The sequence below is a fragment of the Schistocerca cancellata genome, chromosome 7 (genome assembly GCF_023864275.1).
Source record: "Schistocerca cancellata isolate TAMUIC-IGC-003103 chromosome 7, iqSchCanc2.1, whole genome shotgun sequence".
In the NCBI taxonomy this organism is placed as follows: Eukaryota; Metazoa; Arthropoda; class Insecta; order Orthoptera; family Acrididae; genus Schistocerca; species Schistocerca cancellata.
Genome location: NC_064632.1, coordinates 511363291 through 511383215, shown reverse-complemented (window position 1 = coordinate 511383215; position 19925 = coordinate 511363291).

Below are 19925 nucleotides of genomic sequence, written 5' to 3'. Positions count from 1 at the left end.
GCTTCCTTCTCTCTGCTGCTGCATCACCCATATCTACATCTGCATCCACACTCTGCAACTAATTTTGAAGTACATGACGGAGGGTACTTCTCATTGTACCAGTTATTGGGGCTTCTTCCCGTTCCATTCCTGTATGGAGTGGGAGAAGAATCATTTCTTGAACGCCTTTGTATGTGCTATAAATAGGCAATCTTGTTCTCGCAGTCCCTATCGAAGCGATATATAGGGTGTTGTAGTATATTGTTAGATTCATCGCTTGCAGCATCTTTGTGATTCTCTCCACGGGATCAGACCACCAGCGATGTTCTAAGCCCATGGGAGTGTATTGTAATCAATCTGCCTCGCAGACTCACTGCATTTACCTATTAATCTAACAATGACCCCAAATCTGCCAACACGCTTACCCACGATTGAGTATATGCTATCGTTCCTTGTCATATCCCTACAATTCGTTTCACCGAGTTATATGTACGAACTGACCGATTCCTCGTCCTTGTTCAGTCTGGGTTGTAATCCATCTTAAATGATCTTATTGTCGATGGTACATTAAAAAGCGTCTACACTTCGTGTGTGAAGTATGGAAAAATAAAAGTAGCATATCGGATGGGGAAGTGGAATGACTGAACTCAAGTGCATGCAGTGCCTTTGGGAACGTCGGAAGTGGATGAGGCAACCCAGCTTTTCTCGTAGGTGATTTACTTAAGAACTGCTACTAATTGGCTATCCATGAAGCTGCTTGTGGAGAGAAATCACTAATCCCTCTCGTCTTTGCCTACGCTAGTGTTACTCGGATGTCTGACTTTTAAAATTCGACAATGTAAGGTTAGGGTAGATTGCTACTGTACAGATCACAAGTTAAGTTGCCGACATGTACAATTAAAAGACACTTACACATCAACCTTCGGCCACAGCCTTCATCAGGAAAATGGAGAGAAACACACACACACTCACACATTCTTACAAGCAAGCACACCTCATGCACACATGACCATCATCTCTGGCAGTTCAGACCAGAATGCAACTGTCACCGGAAAGGAGCTGAGTGGTCAGCGCGACTGAATGTCAATTCTAAGGGTCCGGGTTCGATTCCCGGCTGGGTCGGAGATTTTATCCGCTCAGGGACTGGGTGTTGTGTTGTTCCATCCACATCGACGCCCAAGTTGCCGAAGTGGCATCAAATCGAAAGACTTGCACCCAGCAAACGGTATACCCGGCGGGAGGCCCTAGTCACACGACATTTACATTTACCGGAAAGGAAACAACTATCTGGAGGAGGTGGGGATTGGGCATTGACGACAGTGTGAACGTGAGGGGTGGGAGGAGCGCAATTTGGCAGTGAATGAACTTGTAACAAAACGCGCTGCTCTTCTTTGGATATCATCAGCTGTCTCAGGTACGGATTCCATACTGCTGAGAATTATCCAAGTTTTGATCGAACAAGTGATTGTAAGCTTCTTCCTCTGCTGATTCACTGCGTTTCCTGAGGTTCCTTCCAGTAGGTCTCAGCCTGGCATCTGCCTTACTCACGGTTAATTTTATGTGGACACTCCCTTTTCAAATCGCTCCGCAGGCATACACTTCCATATTTTATGGAAGTACCTGCTTCGAGTGATTGTTCTGCAGTTATGTAATCACGCAATACAGGGGATTTCTCTCTATGTATTCGTAATGGATTATATATGTTTATGTCGTGGGTTAATTCGACTCCTTGGACCAAGCGTCGATCCTCTACAGGTCTTCCAGCACTTCTCTACTATTTTCTAGCGTAGCGATTTCTCTGTACACGACGACAACATCATCCGCGAAAAGCCTCACGGAAATTTCGACGTTATTTACTATGTCATTTACACATATTATGAGAAGTGATGATTTTATAACGCTCCACCGGGGCATGCCTGAAGTTATTTTTACGTCTGAAGACTTCTCTCTGTTCAGAATAACACGCTGTGTTCTGTTTGCTAAACACACCTCAATGAAATCTGACAGTTACCCCGATATTCTGTACGCTCGTATTTTCTTCATTAGGGGGCAGTGCGGAAATGTATCGAACGCATTCCGCAGTCAAGGACCACGGCAACTGTCTGGGAGCCTGAATCTGCTGCTTCCGTGGTCTCGAGGACGAATAGAGGCAGCTGAGTTTCACACGATTGTTGTTTTCGGACCCAGTGTTGATGTTGCGGTATCGGCCGCCATCCGGTCGGCCGCCCTTTCAAATACGTGCACCCCAGTTACGCCGCCGCGTTTCCTACAGCCGCCACCGCGACACGAGGACGCTGCCACGAATGATTACGCCGCTGCCAATGACACGCATGCGTCCCTATCTCCGGAGCTCCAACGCTGGGTGTACTTAAGCTGTAACATTAATGCACTGTCTCCATTTTGCGTGTTTCCCAGTTGAATAACATTTACAGATATTTCGACATTCATATCTATTGTCAGCGACTGACGTTGCACCTTGAGATGCAATTTTGTTTATTATTTTTACTGTTTGATATTATATGCAGAATAAATTAATATCTAAGTCCTCTGCTCATGAATGGCATCTGTTCCCCGCTCCTGTGTCCACTAAAGAATCATTTTCTAAGGAACTAGTGTTCTGAATTGTTTGAAACCGCCCGCCACGAATTTCTCTCCTGTGCCAACCTCTTCTCCCATAGTAGCACTTGCAACCTACGTCCTCCATTATTTGCTGGACATATTCCAGTATCTGTCTTCCTCTACAGTTTTTGCCCTCTAAAGCTCCCTCTAGTACCATGGAAGTCATTCCCTGATGTCTTAACAGATGTCCTACCATCATGTCGCTTCTTCTTGTCAGTGTTTTCCATATATTCAGCTCCTCTCCGATTCTGCGCAGAACCTCCTCATTTCCTACCTTATCAGGCCGCTTAATTTTCAACATTCGTCTGTAGCGCCACATCTCAAATGCTTCGCTTCTCTTCTGTTCCGGTTATCCCACAGTCCATATTTCACTACCACACAATGCTGTGCTCCGAACGTACATTCTCAGAATTTTCTTCCTCAAATTAAGGCCTATGTTAGATTTTAGGAGACTTCTCTTGGGCACGAATGCCCTTTTTGCCAGGGCTAGTCTGATTTTGATGTCCTTCTTCCTCTGTCTGTCACTGGTTATTTTGCTACCCAGGTAGCAGAATTCCTTAACTTCATCCACTTCGTGATCGTCAACCCTGGTGCTAAGTTTCTCACTGTTCTCATTTCTGCTACTTCTCGTTACTTTTTTTTCCATTCACTCTCAATCCATATTCTGTACTCATTAGATTGTTCATTCCATTCACCATATCATGTAATTCTTCTTCACTTTTATTCAGGATAGCAATGTCATCGCCGAATCGTATTATTGATATTCTTTCACCTTGCATTTTAATTCCATTCATGAACCTTTTATTTTCATCATGGCTTCTTCGATGTACAGATTTGAACAGTAGGGGGGAAAGACTACATCACAGTCTTACACCTTCAATCCGAGCACTTCTTTCTTGGTTGTCTACTCTCATCATTCCCTCTTGTACATAATATATATTACACGTCTCTCGCTATAGCTCACCCCTATTTCCCTCAGACTCTGAAACATTTTGCACTGTTTTAAATTGTCGAACGCTTTTTCCAGGTCAACAAATGTTATGAAAGTATCATGATTTTTCCTTAGTCTCGCTTCAACCGCAATGTCCGAATTGCCTCCATGGTACCTTTACCTTAGCTAAAGCGAAACTGGTTGTCACGCAGCGGGCAAAGAAAGTCAAAACAGATTCCAACAGAGGATATTATCGACCTCCACAAATGTCATAATAAGCCAACATAAAACATGTTCCAGAGTTCTACAACTGACCATCTTCAGACACACTGGTCTATAGTTTTATGCGTCTGTTTGACAACCCTTCTTGAAAACAGGAATAAACAGTCCTTTTTTCAGAATGAGATTTTCACTCTGCAGCGGAGTGTGCGCTGATATGAAACTTCCTGGCAGATTAAAACTGTCTGCCCAACCGAGACTCGAACTCGGGACCTTTGCCTTTCGCGGGCAAGTGCTCTACCATTCGTAGAGCACTTGCCCGCGAAAGGCAAAGGTCCCGAGTTCGAGTCTCGGTCGGGCACACAGTTTTAATCTGCCAGGAAGTTTCAGACCTTTTTTTCCCTAATCATCGGTAACATTTCGCTCCTCCAAAGACTACGATATACTGCTGCTAGAAGAGGGGCAAATTCTTTCACATATTCCGGGCAGACGCAGGTCCAGTGATATTCCTTCTGTCCAGCAAATTCAGTTGCTTTTCAATCCCGTTGTCACCCGTTTCGATATTAGCCGTTTTGTGGTTCGTGCGACTACTTACAGAATGCACTGCACTGCGATCGTCCTCTGTGAAACAGTTTTCGTAAAACACCTTGCATGGGGGCTTAATAAAATGAAAAATTAAAATGCAAATAATTTTAGTAGCTGTATGTCCGATTACGCAAGTTTCGTAAACGGCTGGCCCTGACAACTAATTGTTACGCTATCTGACTGCATAGAATGACAACAAAAAAAATGAAATGAAAATTTCAGTTAATACAATTAATTAAGTCCCCAGCAACTATAAAACCTACGAAACCAACAAAGCACAAGTGTAGCTGTTCTGTATGTGGTAGTATGACTCAACGCACATCTGGCACGGTTCTTCTTCAACAAGACAAGAAATTTTAAATACCATTTATACTGACGTGATAAAAGAAAATTACAAATACTATAATTGTGCAAGAAACCCAGAATTACACTCTAATACAAGCACACAAGCCAGATGCTTTGTTGACTGAACCTGTAATGACACATTATTCACGACACACAAATAATAAGAAATAAAGAACAGTAGTTAGTTACCTTAATTTATATTGACGAAAAGCACTCAGATCATTACAATATCTCCATTGGATCAACATCTGCTATCTCTCCCATCAAACCACTGCATAAAACATGGAACAACACTCTGCACTACCACATCTCATCCCAACTTCAGCTACAAGCAGTGTCCACCACAACTTCTCGGCAAGAACTGCCTGCTGCTACTTCTCAAAGAGCACTGCCAGTGGAGGCGGCGGAACAATACTCTCTCTGGCGCGATTTTTGGCGCTGTGGCTCAGTGTAGCCACCTTTCATATGCCCTTCCTCCACGGGCTAGAATTTGATGGTATTTTTGCCAGCATTGGTGGTGAAAATACCACCAAATTCGTCAAAAAAATACAGACAAAATAAAAGACAATATTAATACGTAAATATCATATAACTAGATAAAATTTTGGCTTTGCACTGACCTTTCAATAGCCTAATATATAAAATACACTAAGCAATACAAATTCTTTCATACATGTGACTTTACATAATAGTTTACAGAAATATCATGTGGTTAAACAATTCAATCGATAACGTCAGCAATGACGAATATGAGCAGGTAAGAGTCTTATAACTTTTCACAAACAGTAATACACAAAAAATCAGTTAATACAAATATTCACAACACGTAGTTCACAGTTCCAGCAATAGAACCCAGCACTGTTGAATAGGTGCTGACAGCAACAAGTGACATCATCTCAGTAGAAGCAGTCCATCAGTGGCACCCAGCATTGTGGAACAGGTGCAGACTCCAACAGGTGACATCATCTCAGTAGAATCAGTCCATCAGTGGCACCCAGCATTGTGGAACAGGTACAAACAGCAACAGGTGACATCATCTCAGTAGAATCAGTCCATCAGTGGCACCCAGCATTGTGGAACAGGTGCAGACTCCAACAGGTGACATCATTTCAGTAGAAGCAGTCCATCAATGGCACCCAGCATTGTGGAACAGGTGCAGACTCCAACAGGTGACATCATTTCAGTAGAATCAGTCCATCAGTTGCACCCAGCATTGTGGAACAGGTACAAACAGCAACAGGTGACATCATTTCAGTAGAAGCAGTCCATCAATGGCACCCAGCAATGTTGAGTAGGTGCAGACACCAAGAAGTGACTTCATTTCAGTAGAAGCAGTCCATCAGTGGCACCCAGCAATGTTGAGTAGGTGCAGACAGCAAGAAGTAACATCATTTCAGTAGAAGCAGTTCATCAGTGGCACCCAGCAATGTTGAGTAGGTGCAAACAGCAACAGGTGACATCATCTCAGTAGAATCAGTCCATCAGTGGCACCCAGCATTGTGGAACAGGTGCAAACAGCAACAGGTGACATCATCTCAGTAGAATCAGTTCATCAGTGGCACCCAGCAATGTTAAGTAGGTGCAGACAGCAAGAGGTGACATCATCTCAGTAGAATCAGTCCATCAGTGGCACCCAGCATTGTGGAACAGGTGCAGAATCCAACAGGTGACATCATTTTAGTAGAAGCAGTCCATCAATGGCACCCAGCAATGTTGAGTAGGTGCAAACAGCAACAGGTGACATCATCTCAGTAGAATCAGTCCATCAGTGGCACCCAGCAATGTTGAGCAGGTGCAGACACCAAGAAGTGACTTCATTTCAGTAGAAGCAGTCCATCAGTGGCACCCAGCAATGTTGAACAGGTGCAGACACCAACAAGTGACATTATTTCAATAGATGCAGTCCATCAGTGGCACCCAGCAAAGTTGAGTAGGTGCAGACAGCAAGAAGTAACATCATTGCAGTAGAAGCAGTCCATCAGTGGCACCCAGCAATGTTGAGTAGGTGCAGACACCGACAAATGACATTAAACAACTATCACTGATCACACTGTTCCTCAGCACAAATTAAACATGTCCTAGTGGCACCAATCATGTAGAAAAAGTACAAGTAACAGTCCATAATCAGTCACTATTTAGACAGTACAAGCATGAACAATAGTTTGAATGCACATACAAATGCTTTTACAATGCTCTTACACTAAACATACAAATCATAACAAACACACAAATGATATCAGATAATTGTCATATTACTATTACAAATACACAAACATTAGTAAACCTATAATATTTATGGGTGTCAGTGCAAGCCACTACAAACAAATAAAATAATATTTAGGAGATAGGTGGGTAGGATTAGGAAAGGAAAACACACAAAACACATTCACTCATCTTTCATCCACATTAAGTACTGCTGTGTAATTGTATAGTGTTAACTGTCTGAATCCACTTCTGTCAAATTTCATGTTCATCATGTGTATCAAGTAGTAGTGGCAGCAATGTATAACAGTCAATAATTGTTAAGTCAACGTCATAGTCATCATGTCAAGACCAATGTTTGCCAAGCCAGATCAAAATGTATGGTTGCTGAGCAACTGTCAGTGTGCCAAGATATGCAATGCTTCCTCTCTCAAAAAAAAAAAAAAAAAAGTACATACTGCTTAGTGATTTAACAAAGTGTGTGTAGACAATCTTCCTTCCATTTTAGTATTCTAGTCTGCTATCTTCATCCTCCTTGTTCCATATAGACCAACAACAACAAAAAATATGCACCTCACTTACTTACTTCTTATCCACCAAAGCTCCAATCAACTTCATATAATCTCAATACCTCAATAATACCTCTTCAATACGTCGACATATAAACCTTATTGCCAGTATCATTTACCTTATCTCTTGTCCACAAAAACTCCAATATTACTAATATCATTTCACTTCCATAACAACTCTTTCCTCAAGTCAGTTTCGTCGAACAAGTACAGATAAAATCCTAATGCAAACCTCCTCATCCCATACAATCCGAAGACACACTGTCAACACATAACCTCTGTGTAATCCATCTGACCAAAATCTTCTACTCATTATGCATTATAAACAAAGAATGCATACATGGCCTCTAACAGACTTAGTTCGAATAACTCTCAGTAATTAAGTACGATTACGGAGTGTGAATGATGCTAATATTTCACAGTGTGTACACCACTTCAAGAATTATGGCAAACAGAAGCAAACATGTGGAGTATTTCTTGTGTCAAGTGTCACTTCCTATTTCAATTGCTCACGAAAAATGCAGTGTAATAACTGTGCTGGTATGTCATGTCGATAGCTTCCTTCCTATTGGCATACATTTATACAGCTTTCATAATACCTCCAGCTCATGTGACTTCTATGATGTTTCTTGTACTAAAGTCGCTCGTCGAATTATTGCAGTTCATTTTCTTATGTTAAAATATAAAGCACTGAGCGTAAGCAAAACAAGCAATAGCGAGTAAATATACCAGTAGAGAACAGAATGTCAACAAGTGGATGCAGCACAATTTCTATAACGAGGCTTCGCCAAGCGAACAATCCGTAACCCATACCACAGTGTAACCTAAACTCTATGTTCATACACAGTACAACAGCATTTCTATATACAAAATTAAAGAGTAGTTGTGACAACAAACAGAAATGTATAAATATGCAATCCATACGCATAGCAGCAAACATATCTTACGTAATAAACAGGTCATCAGCATCGTATAACCGTAAGCAAATAAATGTTCATATGTAATCTTAATAAATAAACATGAAGGCGCAAGCAGATAAATCACAAAGTATAACTTACATACCTAACCACATCAGCACAATTAATCAAGTGACAATTATAATTTAAATAAATAGGCACAGCAGGCACATAATTAAAAATATGACATCAGTGAAAAAGCAGTGCAGCCAAGCGATGCATAGTATACACAAGTTACAATCCAGTACATTAATAAAAATTGTCAAAATCAGTTAACGTACGCAAGCACGTCGCTTCACAAGTAATTTCATAGAACATGTAATTAGCACAAAGTATGAATCACGTAATCGCGAGCAGCAAATTACGTCTAAAGTACGTACCTAAGTGGAAATATGTTACCTGAAAAATAAACTCAATTAATAGTTACCTTTTTTAGTTTATTACTTTCTTCTTCGAAATGACATTTTTCCTGAAATTTTCTCGATAGCAAGTCGTCTCAACGTCGGACACGCACAGAATTTACCTGAAGTTCTTAAATACCTTATAGAACCGTATCCTGAAAAATACTGAATGTTAATAACAGAATTTATCAAGTCACTATAGCTTTATACTGATTTTATTCGGAGAAATTAGACTGTGTATTTATTTACTGCTGTCAGTGCATTCGCACTGAGCGCTCGATCAGCTGTAGGCGCGTGACGTAGGAAGTGATTGTTTGCGGTCAACGACTGCCTTTAGCGGCGCGCAGACTTGACTGTTGCTTTGAGTATGTGCCGCCGCCAAAACACAGCGCGGTGTCCTTGTACTCTCCGCATGTTTACATGTAGCTGTTAGTTTCTCACCACGCATGTTTACATGTAGCTGTTAGTTTCTCAAAAGTATGTCATTCTACAAAAAATTTTTCAAAAGTATATCATTCCAAAAAAATTTTAACGTTAGATATATGATGTATTCCTTTAGAGCGTCGTGATTTAAGAGTTTCTACTTCGACAGTGTTATCATGAATAATTTTGCGAATTCTATATGGACCGTTATAAAGCAGAAAAAATTTCCGATACAAGCCTTTTCCTTTGTGAGACAAACGATGAGCCTTAATTAACACCTTCTGACCAACTGACAAGATTTTTGAACGACCAGGACGCTTAGCTGATTTCTCTCTTCTAGCAGCCGCAGATGCAATATTTTGCAGAGCCAGGTTGACAACTTCAGAATGCCGCAGTTTCCGTGTAGGCGGAAAAGGAACGATTTCAGAAATGCGATTTGTTGGTGCTTTGTTTTTTAATATCAGTATAGGCGGTAAAGAAGTTGAGTCGTTGGGAAGTTCATTCAGAATGTTTTGAAAAATATGAAGATACTGATCCCAAGTTCTGTGATTCTGATGACAATAAAGACGACACAATTTATTGATTTCCTTCATCCATCTCTCTGAAGCGTTAGATTGAGGGTGAAAAAGTGAAATGAAAATTGGTTTAATTTTACGACGCCGTAGAGTACGAAGCCAAATTTTAGAACGAAACTGTGATCCATTATCTGATATAACCTTATCAACATGACCCACTTCTTTAAGAAAATGTTTAATGAAAGCGTTAGATACTGAACGAGCTGTTGCTTTGCGTAAAGGTGTAAAACACACATATTTTGATGTCAACTCCACTGCTACGAAAATATACGCAAAACCATTAGTAGATCGAACCACTGGACCGAACAAATCAACTGCAGCCATGTCCTTTAATTTCGCTGGAATGATAGGAACAACGGTGCTCTGTGAGAAACTGTCGGCGGCTTAGCCTTTTGACATAATTTGCATTTGGCAAGAACAAATCGAATACGTTTTTCCATATTATTGAAGTAGCAATTTTCTCGTAATTTATGAAAGCATTTTCTGGGACCAAAGTGTGCATAACTGAAATGCGTATACCAAATCAGCTTATTAACCCACTCATCAGGAATACAAACTAACCAAACAGAGTTGTCGACCGATTTTCGTTTGAAAAGAACTTTCCAGATAGATCGCAAAAATGAGGTGTGACCAAATTGTCCAATTTAACAAAGCGTCTAAGAAAATTACAGACACCAAGGAAACTACGAACGTCACGTTTTGTAGTAGGAACAGCATAATTACGCAAAGCGTCTAGTTTCTCTGGATCAGGAAGAATACCATCTGTAGAAATAATGCGACCGAGAAATTTCACCTGAGAACGATCAAATTCAGATTTTTCCAAGTTCACTGTAATGCCAACTCTTGCAAAGATACGTAACAATGAATCCAAAATTTCGTTGTGCTCACTCCAAGAGCGTTTAGCAATAAGAATGTCGTCAACATATGAAGTAATATTGTTACGAAGATGAATTGGTAAAATTTCATTTAAGCTACAAATGAATGCTGCTGAAGGTAAAGTCCAAACGGTAATTTACGAAATCACATTTAGGTAAATAGTCATATCCGGTTATTGTTTACTTACTCACTAGATAGATTGATAGTCGAAGAGTTGTTTCGATAGATGCAAAGAATAGTAAAAGAGTAGGCAGCGGTACAGAAAACTAAAAGAGAAATAGCACCACTACAGCTCGAGGCCCTGTGCACGCTACGGCACATATTCACTTAAGAGTAGTGAATCCCCTGAGGACTTTAATAGCTGCACATTAATTTTAGTTTGTGACTTAATGGCAAATTTGGCGGAAGTGCGTACATAAATTGATCTAACCATGAACATGGATGTATGTCATTCTTAGAATTGCGGAAGATCTTAAATTTCCGAACAGTCAAAAAGTGTTTATAGTCAAAGTTTTCGCCTCGTGGCGACAAAGACCTACCGCGTCTGTCCCAGTCCCAAGGTCGATTATTGTCAAGTTCGCGCGCCTGGCGATCTCTTGTTGCATCCCGTAAATGAAACAAATTATTTTCTTCAAACCCCTCTGCTATCTGTGATTCTGAATTTCTTCTACGGTCTTTACCTACAATTTCGCCTTCAATTTGTTTCACTTGCTTTCGTAATGCCTCAACTTCCCTTTTAACGTGTTCATTAAATTTTCCCTGATTTTCAACACGCTTATTTATGTTCTGGTACTCTTCGGTTTCTGCAAATGGTAATAGAGCTGTATCATCCGAATCTCTGTCCCCATGTGAACTAAGATTTGTCAGTTTATCTGAAATTTCCTCCACTCTTTCCGATAAGTTTCCGTTTTCCGTAAGTGTCGCGACTCGGGTTTCGGTGTTGTCACATTTAGTAGTTAACTGTTCACACTGTTGCGTTAAGTTATTTATTCTGTCATTTGGTACGGATTCCTCGATTCTTTCAAGTATTTCTTCCTTATCGATTGCACATTTTGAATTTAACTCTGAAAATTTTTGTACTATCACGCGATCTTCTTCTTCCTGTTCCCTGCCCTGTTCCTCTTGTCCGACTTCTGTTGAAATTAAACTATTACTGTGAGCCTTCAAAATCGGTTGTACTTCTTCTCTAATTTCTTTCTTTGATTCGTCTTTCATGTTTTTAAAACATGTCCCTGTTCGTGAGCCTAACTGTGTTTCCATTGTTTCCATCTCGGTTTTACTTGTTCCTATTTGTGAGCCAAACCCTCTTATCACTGCTCTGAATTCAGCTCGCATTTCTAATATTGCACTCATCAACCGCTGCATATCTTCTGTCGTTAATCTCGTATTCTGAGAATTTTTCGATTGTGAAAAATTTTGAACTGTTTCCGGACTATTTTCCCGACTAATTAAATTGTTTTCCACTCCATTATTCATCATACTGTTCTCCTGTGTTGGCGAGTTCGCCATGTCAACAATTTCGTTATTCTCACTATTCATCATTTTCGCCTTTTTCATCGATCGCATAATCATTTACAAAACATACAAAACTCGTCACTGTACGAAAATTACACACAATGCCTCCTTATGTCCAACACTACCATTCACTCGAAATGTTTCCCTCAAACACGATTGACGAACAATTGAAATAATTTCACTAAATTGTCAAACGCGTATACCAGACAACAACAAAAAATAAATTTTGAAAAATACCATTAGAAGAATGACAATTACAAAATCCACACATGCAATCTACACTACAATTACTAAACTACAAATTACTACAACAATACTACTGTCTACTATTTTTACAATCAGAAGATTTCCAAGGGACGATCCGAAGCAGCGGTCGCCACGTGCATGGGGGCTTAATAAAATGCAAATGCAAATTCTTTTTAGTTTTCTGTCGCTGTATGTCCGATTACGCAAGTCTCGTAAACGGCTGGCCCTGACAACTAATTGTTACGCTATCTGACTGCATAGAATGACAACAAAAAAAATGAAATGAAAATTTCAGTTAATACAATTAATTAAGTCCCCAGCAACTATAAAACCTACGAAACCAACAAAGCACAAGTGTAGCTGTTCTGTATGTGGTAGTATGACTCAACGCACATCTGGCACGGTTCTTCTTCAACAAGACAAGAAATTTTAAATACCATTTATACTGACGTGATAAAAGAAAATTACAAATACTATAATTGTGCAAGAAACCCAGAATTACACTCTAATACAAGCACACAAGCCAGATGCTTTGTTGACTGAACCTGTAATGACACATTATTCACGACACACAAATAATAAGAAATAAAGAACAGTAGTTAGTTACCTTAATTTATATTGACGAAAAGCACTCAGATCATTACAATATCTCCATTGGATCAACATCTGCTATCTCTCCCATCAAACCACTGCATAAAACATGGAACAACACTCTGCACTACCACATCTCATCCCAACTTCAGCTACAAGCAGTGTCCACCACAACTTCTCGGCAAGAACTGCCTGCTGCTACTTCTCAAAGAGCACTGCCAGTGGAGGCGGCGGAACAATACTCTCTCTGGCGCGATTTTTGGCGCTGTGGCTCAGTGTAGCCACCTTTCAACCTTTAGTATTTCGTCCTTTTCTGTGTCGTCATCCATACCACTACCATTATGGTCACAGACTGTCAATGTATACGAGTTTCATCCATTCTTAAAGTAGACAGTTTACAACAACAATAATTACCTTATGTGATAATTAAAAGGAGATTTTCGAGCTCGGAATTAAGAACTTCAACCAGTAATAAACTGTTGGAGGGTTTGTCGACTAGTCACTGCAGTTACAGGAAATTTGTGAACTAAGCAGGTCTAAGTTTCACTTTGAGCGTGAATATGTAGAGTCTCGCAAAGGTCGAGAAGATGTAAACGATCATTAATTCCTACATGCAATTTGTTTCGGCACAGGGACTATTACCTTTGCGTTTCATTAATAATAAACAACGACATCTGGAGTAAATTTCAGTTGTCAACTTTATTTCAGCAGCTTGGTCCAATTACTTATATTGCAACTGGAAAGAATACAGATGTGGACAATAGGTTTCGAACCACATGTCAATGCCGTACACACAGTCTGTGACAAATGGGCCTTCTTCAGCGTACCTTAGGGAGTAACTTACAGTCAAAAATACTGAAAGAAATTTGTTACAAAATGTAAGACGACGGAACACAGACGGTAAACTGTGGGGGCGTGGGAGAGGAGGAGGTGGGGGGGTTCAGACCAAGAATGATTACTCGCTCTCACGTGACCTTAATAGGCAGACTACCACCGTCTGCGCCAACCAGTTCGCTGTATCAAAGGAAGGTTGCAGGAAGGATCAGATAGCGTATGCCTTCCATAAATGATTTTTAACGCTTTTAAAATCTGTTAAAGAGACATAAATATATAAATAGGCTTTGACAAATACACAATCAAAAAAATCCACACTAGATACAATAAGTCAAGCAGGTAAACGAATATACCTGCGTCCTGTAAGTGAACAGCTGAATGGAAAAAGATAACAATCCATTTGGCAAGTTTTTTGGAAAATGAAAAACATTATTTGCTAATTCATTATTAAACTTGCTGGAATATTATCCTTTTTCCACTCACTGTTTAAAAATCTCGATAAATAGTGATAAGAAGGGCTGTTGGAAAAGAACATAGCCGGAAACGAAATACTGAAGACGACAGCTATTATTTACAGCTGTTAATGACTATTTATTAACTGAAAGAGCAAGATTTAAACCTATTAAAGACTTCAGAATCACTTAAAGGGACTTTACTTGTCAACGTCACTGTTAACTGCGTCAAAAGTTGGTCAGTGATGAATCATCATAAATAAGCTGTGTTTTTAGGCACATAGTTAGATGTGCTGCAGCTTCTTAGAACTGATAGCGATTTTTCCTGCTGCGATTTGTTTTTCGGGAACACCACGTCCTCTTCCATCTTCAACTAGGCCATCGATGAACTCAAAAGCCTTCACCTATCCTTTTATTTTATTACTATACTGCAGATGTCTGTATGTACTAATGTTGAACGAGCAACCACTCCTCCCAATGTATTCCCTTTGAAACAGAGAGGCCACCAATTCTTGTTTAGCAGTTGTTTGGTTCGAAGGCTCTTAATTACAAAAGGGAGTCTGTGTTACCTTGCACTTCAGAAGATTTCCTCATACTCTTCGGAAAAATAAATCCTATTGAGTCTTCGAAAGACTCTTCAAGACTGAGAAGTTTCTGTCACAGGACAAGAAAGTATGTCCTCGAGTCGGATAGTAGTGGTTGGTTATGTAGAATCTGTCATTCATGGTTAGTGTCAAACATAGCACTGTTAATGCGTGGTTGCACATGCATTTCTTTCACTTTCGCAGTAATCGTGTTAATGAAGTTAACGACACAGCAGCATACCTCATTAATACTTCTCTTAGCTCCCCCTTTCGTGTATGTGTAGAAAACTGGTGTCTCGTTTACTACATCACGAATGTTAAAAAACATAAAACTAAAATTTACGTAGATTGAAAGTTTCCTGAACTGGCATAAATGGCAGAGGTAGATACTGCATAAAATCGAAGACAATTGCCATGACATCACTTGTAGTCTTGCAGATTTCCGTGGCTTCTTGCGTCTTCTGGTAAAACTTCTTGGTGCGTATTTTGTGAACAATCAGCTCAGCAACAGCCGCTATCTTGCTACCTCATTAAGATATGAAGATTTTATTTTTACCTTCAGGTCTTCGCACATCAACTTGTTACCTACCACACTTCTAGTCATGATTCTCTTTAAAATGTTTTAAATAAAACTGATATTTCGCAACTCCGATAAACCCAGGATGACTTTCAATGTAAAAGTGCTTGCATGTTTCGAACTTTTAGACCGGAGTCCAATTATCGTACAGGAATGAAGGTGTAGTACGACGTGTGTTTGGGAAATGAGGTAATATGTTCATCAATTTTAGCTATGCTCCTTGTTTCAAAAGTATTTCCACGGTTTAAATTCTATCCTCTCACGTGAATAGGTGAATGATTATTCTACAAAACCTTGTTCAAAACCGAGCGAGGTGGCGCAGTGGTTAGCACACTGGACTCGCATTCGGAAGGACGACGGTTCAATCCCGTCTCCAGCCATCCTGATTTAGGTTTTCCGTGATTTTCCTAAATCGTTTCAGGCAAATGCCGGGATGGTTTCTCTGAAAGGGCACGGCCGATTTCCTTCCCAATCCTTCCCTAACCCGAGCTTGCGCTCCATCTCTAATGACCTCGTTGTCGACGGGACGTTAAACACTAACCACCACCACCTTGTTTAAACGTTGCAGCACTTTATTTGAGACAGCATGCAAACTGACACAGGCCTTACGACAAACCTCATCCCGATAGAATTCCTTCGGGACGAAGTATTTGAAGAATGATGTGTCTTTTTTAGAATTTTCTGTGGTTGATCGACGTCTAGCAATATCGTGACTTTCTATCAATCCTAAGAGATACGTTTCATTTTTCGGGTGTCCACCGAATAAATTTTCTATCACACTCCGTTTCGATGCAGCACTGAAACCAAGTATGCGTTTCATACGACATCCACAATCTTAACTACATCTTTTAACATCCACCAAATAACCGTTGTTTGTATCAAATTCTTCATCCCTTTGACTTTTTAGTTTCTACATTTCCTTTGAATGCTTATGTTTGTTCAATTTATCTCGCTTTCTTCTAGGCTCAATCGCATCCTCATCTGTCTCGGACATTTTTCACAGAACACAAGAGAATCCTTCACACACTGAGAAATATCTACTATATATAAACACACACAACCAACAAGCAGCTGCTCTTTGCGTTGTTACAGAACCTGTCAACAAATCTAGCTGCCACTGTCGACCCAATCCCCCGCCATTTCTAAACATCGAAAACAAGTATGCATCTTTGAGCGGAAAAGAAATAAAATTCCTGGAATATCATCTCTCTTCCACTTAACCAAATTTTCAATCTCATTCATGTCAATGAAGTTGCATTGCAATATTCCCTTTTCTTCATTCAGTGGGTATCAGATACATGTTGGCCCAGTCTAACTTCCCTTTTCTTGTGATATTACCTTCTTCCACTCACTCGTTTAATTTTTAAGCGTATAAATCGCCTTTTGTGAGTGAAAGAAAGCGAATTTTCAATTTTTACATGGTCGAGATGGTGTTCTCATCAAATCTTTCTTTGCAGCGCTCTTAACCCTAGCTTGCAACTGCTTTCCTTTATTCAGATGCCAAATATGAATAAATTTCCTTGTTCTAGCACACAAACTAATTATGTCTTCGCGAACAACAGGGAGCTCTGCTTTATTGATGGCTGTCAAAGTTTTAACTACTTTGTCACCCTTAGCCGTGGTATATCCGTGTAAAGCTGTAACTACTAACACTTAGCAACGGTATACCCGTGAAGGCCACAAAATATAATTTCGAGCTTGTTCGCTATATTCACCCCTTTCTGTTTCTGATATAAAAGAGCCCCTCGAGAAACAATAGATATCCAGGAATAAGAACATGTCCCACGTGTTGAGCGCATATCAGTTTGTCCCAATGCTTAATCAGTGGCTCGACACGTAAATGCAAAATAGGCGGATGTGTAGTGAACAGTCAGGTGAAACAACCTCTGTATCAAAATTTCTTTCGTCTATTTCGTGGATTCGTATCACGAAATTTTTCCTCCTCTTCCATAAAGTGTCCAGTACTACAACTCCTTCTATACTGAGTTTTCACTTTGTTTTCTTGCGTGACGTCAATACCAATGTCACTGGTAATGAATTTCATGAATTCGTCATCGCGTGTTTCGGTGTCTGCAGCACCTGTACTAATTCTCTCATCAGTAACTGATGCACTGCCTCATAGCTCTACGTCGTCTGCTTTTCCCGTTAAAACACGAAGGCGAATTCTGTGCTTTATCTCCACTGCTCTAGGCTTTTTACAGAAAGCACCAAGACCTCGAATTCTCTAAAAATAATTTTTCGGGCAGTCTTCATTTAGTGAGGATGGTAGGATATACCTTCCTTTATCTTTTCTTACTTCTTCAAACAGTCCTCGGAACTATTTACGACTGGAACAGGAAAGGAGGTAATTAACAGTGGTGGAGAAAGTACCCTCTGCCACACGCCCCAATATGGCATGCGTAGTATAGATGTGGATGTAAACGTAGAACAGTTCATAAGCAGCATCCTGAGCGAACACTCCCGAGCTCTAGAAGTGCTAGCATTCAACTAACTTCCTCCACCGATGCGCACATTCATTGCCTTCCAGTGCCGTCACAATGGCACCCCTTTAACGTTTATTCAAGCCACAAAACTTTCTCTTAAATGTTACCGGCCGGTGTGGCCAAGCGGTTCTAGGCGCTACAGTCTGGAACCACGCGACCGCTACGGCCGCGGGTTCGAATCCTGCCTCGAGCATTGATGTGTCTAATGTCCTTAGGTTAGGTAGGTTTAAGTAGTTCTAAGATCTAGAGGACTGATGACCTCAGATGTTAAGTCTCATAGTGCTCAGAGCCAAATCTTAAATGTTTTGATAATTAGTGTGGAAGACCAAATACTCCTACACCTATCCCATATTTCCTCTCGAAATCACAGGACTCTTCCAGCCTTGAAATCGTGTTCTTGAGTAGCAAAATCTTGGTCCCTGCTGCGTCGGAACATAGGCCTATTTCCTATTCACGTCCTCGCACTCCACACCCTGCCAGTAGTTAGCTTCTTCCTTATCAGCAAATTCATACAGGAATCTATCCTTCCTACCAATGATAGTTTGGTCGTTCCCTGCGCTCTCCATAAAGGAAAGCTCTATTATCGACATTCTCACCTACCACCTCTTAAAACAACCACCACGGCATCCACGTATCACCTTCCTGTACTACTCACTCGCAAGAGCAAGTGCATCGTAAGCAACTATTGACACATTCATCTATTTTCACCATAATTATCTGTGTTACATAGCTCCACTTCACATCAAATGGCGTCACCATTTGAACTATAGCATTTTGCATATTTTAATGCACTGCTCCAGTTTATTCCTTATTATGAATCACCATGTAAATGGAAAAAAGATAAATAGCTGAATTCCGTTGTGTCTGGCAACTGCTCATCCTTATGTGGAGGAAAGAGACAAACAACTAAGATGTCCCCCTGTCTCCTCAAACACCCAGAACATTTTAACACGTCCTACCGCATCGTAACGAGTACAAGAACATGCCAGTGCATCTCTCATTTTTGAAAATGATGTTTTAGCAGCCTTCTTTCCTAAATCTTCAAACAACACACATTCTTTCGCAGAGAAAAATTGTAACCCCTGTCTCCCTTAGAATGTGGAGCTATTACGTTGTTTACCCATCAGGCCAGCTGCGATCTTCCCTACATTATCCAATTCCAAATTAATGCTGGAACTCGTTGATTCCTGATAAACTGTGACTCATACCGATCTCGTCTACTTTTTTACTCGTACACACCACATACATTATTTTCGACATGAAATCCATTCCTGACCCGCACCCACATCCAAATTCCTTATCTACAAATTCTATCCGGAGCTCTTACCATCATCACCACCATGACTCACAATACTACCAATCCTACCCCTTTCTACTGTGCATCATTATTTTGCATATCTGTTGATTTACATCAAAGTTTGAAAAACGGCTTGCAGATATCACCAACCCACCCACTGCAGAGGGAATGCCAACAATTAAATGCATTTCTTTATTAAGAACTGCATTATAGTATGCAGAACTGTACTATTTATTTTACTTTTTCTGTCAGTTTCAGTCGATTTCAGATCATCCTATCCACGGGTCATAAAACCTTTCAACTGTGTATTCCATAAGAAATTGCAATGCTTACTCATTTTGAAATGCTGTATTGCAGTACAACATGTGGTATATCCCTTATGTTCTTTGTTTAGAATGTAAATGTTGTTGTAAAATATGATCCCCTAATAAAGAAGTCCACAGGCTTGGGTATGTGATGGGCTCATTTATCCGCGAGAGTTCTTAATAACAAGGATAAGTGTTTGGCACAATTGTAATTTGGAGAGCCAAAGATAGTTTCGTCGAACCTGACTCACACGGATATATATTTACATGCACGTAGCTGCCACCATGTTTCCTGGGCGATGAGTGTTCTCAGTACTTCGCTTCACACAGCACGTATCATTACTGACAAGAGCAATCTGCA